General features: G+C 39.8%; 2 non-coding genes across 2 annotated transcripts; both read left to right on the top strand.

Annotated features, from left to right (window-relative positions):
• Nucleotides 1–1,455: 1,455 nt before the first annotated feature.
• Nucleotides 1,456–1,527, top strand: LOC142835357 (small nucleolar RNA SNORD113/SNORD114 family). The gene has a single exon (XR_012907803.1). It is a non-coding gene; the product is annotated as a small nucleolar RNA SNORD113/SNORD114 family (small nucleolar RNA).
• A 2,226-nt stretch (nt 1,528–3,753) lies between these two features.
• On the top strand, nt 3,754–3,823 carry LOC142835400 (small nucleolar RNA SNORD113/SNORD114 family). Its single transcript, XR_012907832.1, has one exon. It is a non-coding gene; the product is annotated as a small nucleolar RNA SNORD113/SNORD114 family (small nucleolar RNA).
• Nucleotides 3,824–12,507: the final 8,684 nt, after the last annotated feature.

Below are 12,507 nucleotides of genomic sequence, written 5' to 3'. Positions count from 1 at the left end.
GCTGATGAGTTGGCTCAGTGGAGGAGGCAGTGGCTGCAAATCTATTTACCTAAGTTTGTTCTCCAGTATCCACATGGTGGGAAGAAAGAACTGAGTTCCAAATATTGGACTCTGGCCTTTATGCACTTGTCCTTGGCATGTACACTCATAAACACAAGTGAATATATTCAATAAAAATTAAGTTTTAACTATGATTGCATTATGCCAAGTATAACCATGATATATACGGACTTAACATGAAATAGGACATTGCGTTGGCCTTGCTAGATAAATCTTGGCTCCTCACTGAAGTTTGAGGTAAATTTGTTCCTTACAGAGGCACAACATCTAGTATATTTCAGTGTTTAGGGAAACAATAAAGTTTCCATTTTTACTAGTGAATTAATGATTCAATCAGAAGTCAAAACGGAAGTGACCAGAGATTACTAGAGTCAGGCTGGATTGATGATGAACACAGGATGTTGTACATGTGCTTGTCTCTGGGGTCCATCCTGTAGCAGATGAGATTTCTGTGTTCATATATTTCATACTGTTCTTTTAATTCCTTGAATATCTGATAAATATAGAAAACAATCAAGATAAGTGTGTAAAACGTTATTCATTTATAAACCAGAGTTTGAAAGCCAAAAAACAACCCTTAGCACATTGAAAATATGTAATCCAAAGAGAAACAAGTAGCATATAACTTTTTTTGTATAAAGAGGAAATAGTGTCAAAAGCAGATAATCTCTATTTTCGTGGTTAGATGGAAGTTTATAGATAATTATTTTACAAGACACTAGTATAAATATTTTAAAATTGTGATGGCGTGCATGAATGGTTCAAATGCCAGTTAATCATAGAAGACGACAGTAGAAATGTAACTTTTTAAAACAAACAAACAAACAAACCCTATTTTGGAGTGGACATTCTCCAGTGGCTGACATGTTTGTCCATGGTCAGCAGCACTGGCTTATATTTTCTCATAGAGCCTGTAACAGATGTGAGGTTCCAGTGTTTCACTTTTGCTGCCTTCTAGTAATTATTTCATCATGATCTCTTCCCCCTCCTCTTCCTTTATTTCCTCTCCTTCCCCCTCCCTTTATCTCCCCTCTGTACTTAGGATGAACTATGTAATTAGAGGATCCTCCAACGGTCAAGGGCTCCATTTGCACCCTGCTGAAGAGGAAAACAGACCAGTGTGAGTTACAAGAATCTCCTTGTCCTTGTTTGAGCGGTTTAGTATAGTGTTTAAACAGTGCATGCTGGAGTTAGTGATGGCTATCTGAAGACCAGTGGCAGCTATGGGAACTACATGAAATTGTCATTCTTAATACAAATGTGGTAACTAATGTGATGGATATATTAAAGAGAATCCAGAAAAAGATTATTTTGTGGGGGTTGGGATTACTAATCATAGGGCTTATAATTAATTAATAGGCAAAGTAGAAATAAATAGGAAAAGGAAGCTAATCTTGGCTTGATGATGACCACCGGTGGCATTTGAATCATACATGATGACTATGTGTCTGAAACACCAAGATCCCACACAGAAGATACGTGGTGACATAAAGATTGCTAGCAGCATTGTCATTGTTTTGCCCTCTGCTTTATTCTGTGTTACTTAGAATGGAGTCTTCCAAGGGGATCTATTCATCTTTAATGGCTGCCAGCTCATCAGTGTCTTGGATGATGTGAGACCTGGCTAACGTTCTTGTCATGGTTTTGATGGTTCGTGGAAGGTTAGTCACTGTGTTTCTAAGATGGGAAAGGTGTTTCCACTAGGTCGAAGTGTAAGAAAGAACATACATGGAGTTAGTATAAAATAGTATATCAGATAGATTATACTTACATATAAAAAGGAGGGGAGTTCTCGAGGGAGATACGTTTATATTCACAATGGAAACTGATGGTGACCTTGTTGGCATATGTGAGTTACAAAGAGAGACCGCATCTCTGAGTTCCATCATAAAGTCCAGTTGTCAAAAGAAGAGGTGGCCTTGACTTCTGTCCTTATATAGATGCCTTTCCTAATGTTCTTTTAATTGGATCAGTACAAGAATCAATAAATATACAAATAGAAATTAATAAGTGTGGTCCAATTAAAAATTACCTGATGGACACAAATGACTTTTTAGGACAAATAAGAATCCTTCACACCTGCTTTTCAGCAAATGACGAAAGTCATAAAGCCTAACATTATGAATGTCCACATCATTGCTAATCGTGCCAATATTTATTTAAGAGCTTATTAAATAGATATCCTCATCTTATGAATGATTACCTAGGGCTGAGTAAGTGAAAGTCAAAGGTCAGTAGCAGTGTCTTAATTTTCTCTTTATCTCTTCTGTTTTGCATTCCTTAAACCTTTGCTGACGTGTGGACGCCTCCTTGGCTGGGAGCCTGCTGGCATCATGGGTGAGGCTAGGCAGATCATGGTGAGTAATGGTCAGGATTCTTTCATTTGCTTAGCAGAGCTCAAGGTGTGACTGAAAAATCTAGTTTGGCACCAGCAATGGCTGCTCCATACCAGTCAGAGCCCCTGGAGTGAGGGAAAGCTGTCGATTATATATGAAGTGCTGAGGACACTTGTTAAGCTTAGAACAATTCCATATAGATTAGGAATAACAAAGATTTTGTAGGGTTTTTTGAATGATAGGTGCTCGAGTTATTATTAGTCAATTATTGAACTAATTAACAACGAAGGAGTAGTGGTTAGAAAGAAAGGAGCAGTCACGATGGACAATGGTCTCTGGTAGCACTTGAGTCGCATGCATGATGACATTTCTAGAACTCTGCGATCTACTAAAGACGAAACATAATCTATCCCCTTCATTTCGAGTCTTCTTTAGAACTGTAGAATGTATTCACTTTTCTCTGGTGTTATAAATTCCATTCTTTTTAATTGTAGCAATGTGAGAATCAATTAGTCTTAAAAATAAGTAGAAATAAAATGTATAGAGCATTGCCTAATTCTCAAAATAGGAGAACCAATAAATAAATCATTATGTATAGAATACATTATGCCACATTTAAGATTACACACAATGCCCACATTCTGTGCAAGCTTGAAAGTTTCATTTTTTAAGAGATAATGTTAAATATATTCCAAAATGGTTGCCCAAAAGGCCAATGACAGGTGAAAAGCACATGTCATAACTAGGAAACCCCCCCAAAATAGTTAATTTTGTTTTCTTCTTACTACTCCCCAAAATGGACATACTGTGTGATTGGAGCATCCTCCATGGTGCGAGTTCTGTTGGCACTGCCATGAGGAATGGGAGATATCGTGAGTGATCTTCCAGTGTTATTTTATTTTGAGTGATTTTCTTAAGAAAATTCAATGCCTTATATCACCAGGTGTAGTGGTACATGCCCTTAATCCCAGTATTCTAGAGACAGAAGCAGGTGGGACTCTGAATAGAAAGAAGGTCAACTTGGTCTATAAAGCCAATTCTAAGACAGCCAGACCTACTCGTAAAACCCTGTCTTGAAACTCGCCTCCCAAAAGAAGAATAACCAATACATTATTTACAAGTATATGATTACTTATGACCAACCAAATCCCATTAATTGATCAGGAATTAAGTTTTCTATTGATTATACATTTATGGATGCCTGAATGAATTACTATTATTTTAAGATTGCTCTCTATAGATTAAAAGTATCAAGTGAGTTCTTGGTGTTTTGTGAATCATAGGACTTAACATTTATTTCTAACATGTCAGTGCATCAATGAAAAGTCAAATATTAGTCAGGGAAATAGATCAGCCTTGAATCAATGATGACTGCTGGTAGAATAGGAGTTAGTATGATGAATGCATTTACATATTATAAGGTTTATTACAAAGGTCCCATAGCCCATTGTCTGTGTTTATATATTTATGTTTGTATTATATGGTCACATACCTAGATACCAGTAATATACAATGTAGTTCTTTTTGATCTTTGTGTTTATATATTTTCCTGATTTTTCAATATGGGGATGAATAAATATATAAATAAATATATATTAACAAAAACAACGAATATAGTTATAAAAATATGTGCCAGGTTTAGAGAATTGTGAATATGCAGGGGAAGTAGTAAAAGCCAAAGAGAAAGTCACTACTCCTTCCTATGTGGTTAATGATATACAGACAGTATGATTAGGAAACATTCAAATTGTTACAATGGCTAGTTCGAAATTATTTATTTTCTTAAAATAATTTTTTTCTTAAAATTATTATTATTTATTTTCTTAAAAAATAAATGACTCCATGTAGTGATTGAATGAGTCCAAAAGCTACAAAACAAGGATGAGTAATAGTGCAGCTGTCTTAATTCTGCCATATTCTGTCTCCAAGTGAAGGAACTCTGTGACGTGATGGAAGAATCTGTCATGGTCAAGGGCTCTATACTTTCCCAAGAAGAAGTTCCTGCTGGATGTGAGCTGAAGCCGACATTCTGTTCTTAATTTGGGTAATTTGCTTAAGACAATTACTGTACTACTATAAAGTGTTTAATGTAACAGTGGCCAACAGTAGCAAGTGGCCAGTAGGGGTTGATGCAAAATAGTCTGTAACGATAAGGCAGACATGAAACATGGAGGATAATTGATTTTTAAAAAGTCACAGCAATGTTGCAGCAGCTCTGTATGCAAATTCGGGGCAGAAGGGCTCGTCTCCATCTTGTGCAATTCATAGAGATGACATTGGTGAGAGGATGGCTTAGCCAACAGCCAGGAGATGACTAGAGAAACATAGGCTAGTCCATGATCAGTGATGACCACTCTGGTCTGAGAGACATGAATGAATCCACAGGTGGGATTCTCAGATCCATCCCAAAGATTAATAGTGCACTCTTTGTTTCAAATTCTCCTCTTGGTAAGTGTCAGAGATTAGAACACATTACACTTTATAGTTTGTATTCATGCATTTTATTCTACTTTTATTGGGCCAGTGGGTGACAAATAAATTAGAAACATAAATTAAGCAATACCAAAATAATAACTATGTTTAATTTTAAAAAAATTGAATATGCAATGAAACAAAACTGTCATCAGTAGATTTTGAAATCAGTATGCGTTTGTACACCTACAACTCCTTGGCCATGGTGACACGTCTAAATTATAGACGTTTTCTACCTCTAGGCTAAGGGGGAGTTCTAAATTCTTCATTTTTTCTCTCAGTGGAAAATGAAATAAGTGCCCTCTCAATTAATGATTGTTAAACAGTGATTGTTACTAAAAGCTGAAAAGCAACGCTCAGAGAAGCGGAAAACCGCATTTTCTTTGTCATGGCTTCACCTCTTTGTCTCTTAGAGTGGGCTAATGGAAGGAGAGCTGCTTATTCATTCACGGAGGCAAATGTAAGTATTAGACAAAAATTCTTGTTTTTAACGTGTATTGTTTTCTTAAACATGTATTCAAATGTATTTATATCATGATATTATCCTGTGTCATTATTTAATGGCAGAAAGTCACGGGCAGGTCAGTTTCTAATGTGGGATGGGCATGAAGCATTCCACTGGCAGGCACACGTTGGAGAAGCTGGGCAATGTGATGGCGAAGCAGAATTTTGAGAATGAGCTATAATTGATTATAGCAAGGGCAATTATCCAATGGCAAGCCTCTTGGCTTTCTGGGAGCCATACTACTTAAAAGTTGCCAATGGTGAATATGTGAGTTAACAATTAACCAGGGTAGCAGTGAGAAGAGACCAGCATTCATCCTGTCTTTGGCAGAACTCTCTATATCATCTGAAAGATAAATGGGTAACTGTCCAGAGCTGAGGGACATCGTAGAAGAAATACAAGTCCCACCCTCTTGACGTTACAGTGTAGAACAAGATCAGGAAGATATAAGAGTTTCATTTTTGCTTTTGCTAAAATGTTTTTTCAAGCTAATGCTGCAAGTAGTTCAAGGAAAGAGCCAGTAACCAAATGGATAGATCGTAATGAATCAAAATGAGCCTTCCTCAACTCTAAGAATATCTTGCAAGGCAGGAAGACATTTCTATGTAGTGACAACACTGCTGTGCACCAGGTAGGGGACCAACAACAGAGTCTGTGTCTGTGGCAGGGCTAATATTGTTTGTTTATACACGCGAAATCAAATAAAAGACATCCCAAATTGTCTAAATGACTGACTAATGAAAGATCGAATACAAAACCAATGCAAATGAGGTCTCATTCTTGCTAATGATCTTCTTTGCTCTGTCTTCCTGAAATAACACTGTTGTGCTGAGCCATTCTTCTTGGGTGAGATCTGTGGATGTGTCTATGGGCTATGTGTGTGGAGAGCCCCAGGAAGAGTGACAGTTGAAATGATTTTCTTGATTTTTTTTTAAAAGTCACTCACACAAAATTAAGTGTGAATTAGAATCATTTAGAAGACATGTTGACCCAATTGTGATAAAGGACTTAATTCAAAGCATTGTCACACTGACTGCGCTGTGCATGTATGCAACATTGAGGTTAATTAGCAAGGGAGGTGGTGTTCTGGGGAGCAATTACGCAGAAGGGTGTTAGCACTGCTCAGGGATCACAAGGTTTGATGATTTTACACGATTTGTTTTTCGTTGTGAGCTTATTGATACAGCTACATTGTCAATCAAACCATGTAGACATGAATAAAGAATGCAAGGACAAGCTTGAGTCCATAACGGTGGTGCTGTAGGGTAGGAGTTGTGGACCAGGAAGAGGATCTGGAACATGAACTTCCGACACAATAGGAATGTAATCTCCCTGTCAGGGAAAAATCCCGTAGAAAGATCTTGAGATGTATCCTGGATCTCGTGTTTAGGGTGACTAGAAATGAGTCGGTGGTAATCCGCGAGCAGAATGAAATGGATTAAATATGATGGATCGCTGCACTCCTCCTAACTGATGTGCCAAGGAAGAACGCTGATAGAATGTGGAGGGGGTGGTAAATGGACCAATGGGCTGTGCTCTGTTTCCAGGAGTCAGTAGCTACTGATGGCTAGGGAGGACTATTACCCTGGGTTCATCCTGAGTTCAGAACTCCTTTTATCATATAACAATCCCATAATTACCATGAGTGACCGCCAAGTGCTCATGTTCAGAACTCATTTTATCACACAACAGTCCCATCATTACCATGAGTGACCATGGAGTGCTCATGTTCAGAACTCATTTTATCAAACGACAATCCCATCATCACCATGAGTGACCATGGAGTGTTCATGTTCAGAACTCATTTTATCACACGACAATCCCATCATCACCATGAGTGACCATGGAGTGCTCCTTGGTGAGTCCAGAACTCATTTTATCACACGACAATCCCATCATTACCATGAGTGACCATGGAGTGCTCCTTGGTGAGTCCAAAACTCATACCAGTGCCCACTAACTGCTGTCATAACTGTCCATAGCTGAGTCTGTTCCACCTTGGCAGTGAGCACTGTCCCTGTGGCTACATTACTTTTGATACTGTCTTAAGTGTGTAAAATAGTGAGTTTATCATCTTAAAGAATAAATGACTAAGGTTAAAAATGAGTTTCTTAAATTAGGTGCAGAAATAACATTTCTTGAAGTAACAGTTATGATTTATCCATTTTTCTCCAATTTTAAAAAATTTCAACATTTTATTAATTCTCTGAGAATTCAATATAGTACCTTTTAATTTTTTATTTTCATATATATGTACTGTATTTTTTATGTCCCTCCCCATACTCACACACCTAAGCCTTATCATTTCCAAATGTACCTTTTCTGTTCTACAGGACACTGTACCACAGCTGATCTTTTCCTAAGTATGAAGATCTCTGCCTTCACCCCCTGGGGAGAGAGAATATTCTAAACTGTAGGTAATGAAGTTCTCAGATTGGCCTATTGTCTCGTGGTTCCTATTGTGTCATTATAGAGGAGCAGTGGGCCCTATATGGTCTGTGATGATGATAATCTTCTATAAACTTACATTAATTCAGTACAAGAACAAAGTGCTTCTTGCTTTAATTTTTAAAAGTTGAATTGAGCACTTCTTCCCGGATGGAGACTGCCCCTTAGGGAGCTAGGCTTGTAGCTGCACAGTCTTCCAGGGTACCTGTTCACATTAACGGCGTGAACCAATGCGCAAATGGACCGATGGTGAGAGAGGAATATATCTGAGGGAAAACTATGGCCACTTTGAGCGCCTGAGGTCTGTCGCATGAAAGAATTAGGGGGAAACGTGCTGTGAATGAGTTCAGTAAAGTTTACGAATCTACCTTTGGAGCTTGTGAGAGGGCTCGTGGGTATTGATTTCATACAGAGACTGAATAAATGTCTCAAACGATAAAAATATTCATGAGGAAGGAAGATGAGCCCAGTGTAAGGACCAATTTTCAGGCAAGAATTATTAGTTCAGTTCTGAAATGTCTTGGTCCATTCAGTTCGAAATGCTAAAGGTTCCTTGGTATTTAATTTGTTATGGGAAAAGTCGAGCAAATAGATGAAGGTTAATTAAAGGAGTGAGCGGGGAGCAGAGCGCGGCGCTGAAACCGGCTCAGGCTTCTCTGTGTGTGTCTCTGTACTTGGTGGAATGGATGCACATGGGCCCCTTTCGTCGCCACTTCAGGACCAAGGTACCGACGTTGATTGTATGTCCAAGGGCAACAGAGAGCCGGGTGAGTAGCAGATAAAGTTCCTGTTCTTGCTTGTTCATTTTGGTTCAGGGGATCACTGTCTATTTCAAACTGACATTGTGCGTCATGTCGTCAGAGGACCACATGTATACTAGTCGTCAGGTGTCCTCTGTGGACAAGTGGGACATATACACAGGAGGCTTGGACTCCATTCTGGAACAGAGAGATCACATTCTAATTGCAGCCAAAGACAGTGGTCTTGTTAAGAAAGCAAAATAGAAATTCCCACCAGTATTCCACCCAGGACCCACCGTGGAACTGTATAATAAAAGGAAGATTTGATTAAGAAGGGCCATGTCGTGTGCTTGCTAAAGAAGTCTATAGAAAAACCAATCTCCCGGTTCTGTTTGACTACAGATTCTTGTCTTTTGACTTTCTTTTTGAATGGGTGACTAAATTAATAAGTAAAATTTCAACCCAGAAATTTGAGATGACTGAGCTACTCCCCTGAGAACTTTTGCCATGAAATGAGAATTATGATAAACTCTCTTTTTTTCTCTTAAACCCATTTAACCAAAAATATTTAATCTGTTGACTTGGCGTACAAGGGAGACTTTTTGGCACTTTGATGAGTTTGTGCACCTGTTGTTATCATTATTTAGTAAAGCATTCTTTAAAAAGTAAATTAGAACTGGATCAATCACAGACTAGTGATTTCAAATTACAGTTCTTAGCCACTGACATCTACAAAAGGAACTTTAACTTCTCCTGTCTTTGCTTTTATAGAATACGATGTTTACTTTGTATATAATACAATGGGTTTTTAAATAGTCTTTCTCGACACTGATGTGAAATCGTCTTCCTATCTCAGGCCCCAATTCTAGTGGGCTTTTGTGTTTGCAGATTTGTTAGAAGGTTCTAATACTCCAGGGTCTTTATTTTCTGATACTTAGTGTCTGAGAATGCTAAGAGAACTAGTATAGAAGTAGTCATTTCTGCCCTCCTTGTCAGAGCCTGTGTCAAACATGGAGCCTGATTCAGTGACTCTATGGGATTAGACAGTGCAAGCTCACCCACAATGCAACTGCACAAGTGTAAGTGTGGTCCAGAGATGCAGAGCTCTCTGCTGAGTTTCAAGTTTTGGATGCTTTATGAGAGGTGGCGTTACTATGCTGTGAGGTCCCTCACAGCTCCACCTTAGTGCCAGGAGTGCATGAAATAGTTACTGGATGAGTAGGTAAATAAATGACAATAAAAAGAATGAACGGATAAAGCAATGAGTGACTGAAAGATTCTAAAGGAAGGAATGACGTCATGAAAGGCAGTCAAGGATTGTGCCAAGAGCAGATTGACAATGGACTAACTAATGACTGAGTTAAAAAGTGAATGAGTCCATGATTTATGTATCTGTGCGTAGATACATAAATAAGCAGGTCAACATGGAGTGAGGGAGGGATGAAAGATGAGGCCAGTGAATGAATGAATGAAAGGCAAACACATCAGAGTCAACCCAGGAGAAGTGAGTGTGCAGTCGTGAGTGGATCAGTCAGTCCCTGGACTCCTGAGCAGATTTATGAATGAATGGGTAAATACACCTTCATTTCTAATGAAGGAATAAATGAAGCAGTGAGTCATTGTTTGGCTCTGTTAATGCGAGAAAAAAGTCACTGTTTACCTGGATGAATGAATGAATGAGTGAATGAATGAATGAATAACTCACTCAAGAATGTATGACTGAGTGAATCAATAAAAGGAAAAACCATTTTAATTGTATAATAAACATGTAACTGAAAGAAATGATAAGTAAATAAAAAGGTCAATAGACAGATGAATGACCTTATCATGGTTAATTAATAGAAAATTGATTAGGGAGCGAATTAGTCAGCCAGTTATGTAATTAAAGGCTAAGTAAAGTGAATGAGTGACGGAACAAGTGAATTAGTTGCTATATGAATGAGTCAGCTGCCTGGGCGGGAGGCAATGAATGAACTCACAGCTACTCTTTCTCTGACTGTTCCAAGGAAGAGTGGCCACGCCCAGCTCCACACCAGTTGTAAATACTTGAGCCAGGGCTCCCTGCTTTCTCCATCATGGGCGTCTGTTGACATGTCAGCACTAAACGAGAGAGCCTTGAGGGCCGGGAACTGGGTCAAATTCTCTCTATTCATAACCCCAGCCCAGCCTTGAGCCTGGTAGGCGCCCAGGAAATTATTGCTGAATGAATGAGTGAAGGACTAAAAATACATGTGCTTTTGTGGAACCAGTACGGCCGGGTTGCTGCTCTTTGGAAGGGTGTGCCGTGCATCAGATGGTCCGTGGCATCCTCCCTGCAAGACCAGATTCTCGCCAAGGCCTGGCTTCATGTGCCAGATAATGAGACAGGATACTGGCAGTTCTGACTGCCCGGGACACTGGCCCATCCTTGGGTAACTCTGGCTTGGCATGGTGGAATAGAAGCCCTGGGTCTTCCCGAAAGTTCGCCTTGCCTCTGCCAAAACAGGAGATCAAAAATAACTGAGGCTTGTTTTTAAGCCTCTGCTGAGTGGGCACATGCCTTGCCTTTCCAAGCAAACCAAATTCCTCTTGTTTGTAATCATGGGACTTTGGGCTTAACGAGAAGCACCTTCCCACAGTCAGCCTTAGCTACAGGAGGACAAGGATTCCTTCCTGAGGGATTTGTACCATCCGCAGGAGCTTATTGTAGGGTAGTTAGTGATACTTTATGGATCTCCTGTGTGTAGCTTCACACCTGGGAGGGAAGAGATACCCTTAAAAATTAAAAAAAAATGTTCTGGTTCTATTTATTTGATTCTTTGAGTTGTGTTTGTCTAAAGCTTTGCTTATGTTCCCCAAGATCCTCATAGCCTAGAAGACTGGAAAGGCCAACCAAGTTCTAAGAGGTTTAGCAAATAAAGCAAGCCTGTTGAGAAACAGCACAGCATGCCCTTCTACCAGAGCGCAGATGGCTTAAAAAGTACGTTGGCAACACTTTTATTCTGTATGGGATTTTTATTCTGTATGGGACACTTGCCTAAGAGCCACCATCCATGGTCCTTCTTTATCTCCCCTCCCTCCATTTTTCTTCCCTCTCTTTGAACTGGTTTGTGACTAGCAACACCATATGCTTGTCTCTGGCTCTTCTTCCTTTCTTTCCATGGTGGTTCCTGACCCTGGACTTTGGCCCTCATTCCCGATTCTGCATCCTTCCTTTGGACCTGGTGATTAAATATGGGATATGGTTCGCCCATGAGGATTTGATAATAGTTCCCACTATCCATCCTACTTCAGACCAACTCAGGTAATCCCTCTCACCAGATTTTTCACATCTGAGTCTTAAATCACCACCCTGATCATCACCATCACCGCTGCAACCATCATGACCATCTCACCACTACCAACAATGCTGTCAACCCCAGTATCACCAACACTACCATTATGAACACAACCTACGCTACCACCATGACCACCACTGTCAGCAGCAATAATGGTACTACCAGAACAACCATCAAGATCATCGTCATTACCATAATCACTACACCACCACCATCACCACCATACCGTCACTACCACCACCACCATCATCACCAACACAGCAGTAACACTGCACCACCACCACTGCCGCCATTACCTTAGCCACTGCCAATTGCAGCGGGACTTCTCACTCATCTTGCCCTGAGATGCATCACCTATGCTATGCCTTCTTTCTTGGCCTTGACTTTGAGACATATTCAGATACCACCTTGGTTACACATGACTGGTTGGGTGTGCACCACTCCCAAAGAGACCCGGACAACCCTGGCTGAGGGACTTGATGGCCCCTGGCTTCCCCTGCCCAGGAAAGAACTTGGTACAAAGCTCAAGCATGGGGATTTCTGAGGAAAGGGAAAGATTAATGAGGACAAAACACACAGTTATCTGCCCATCCTGAGTTCAGAGGATGTTCCCAGCTCAGGTCCTGTAT

The sequence above is a fragment of the Microtus pennsylvanicus genome, chromosome 14 (assembly GCF_037038515.1).
Source record: "Microtus pennsylvanicus isolate mMicPen1 chromosome 14, mMicPen1.hap1, whole genome shotgun sequence".
Classification (NCBI taxonomy): domain Eukaryota; kingdom Metazoa; phylum Chordata; class Mammalia; order Rodentia; family Cricetidae; genus Microtus; species Microtus pennsylvanicus.
This window is presented reverse-complemented; position numbering and strand designations above follow the sequence as displayed.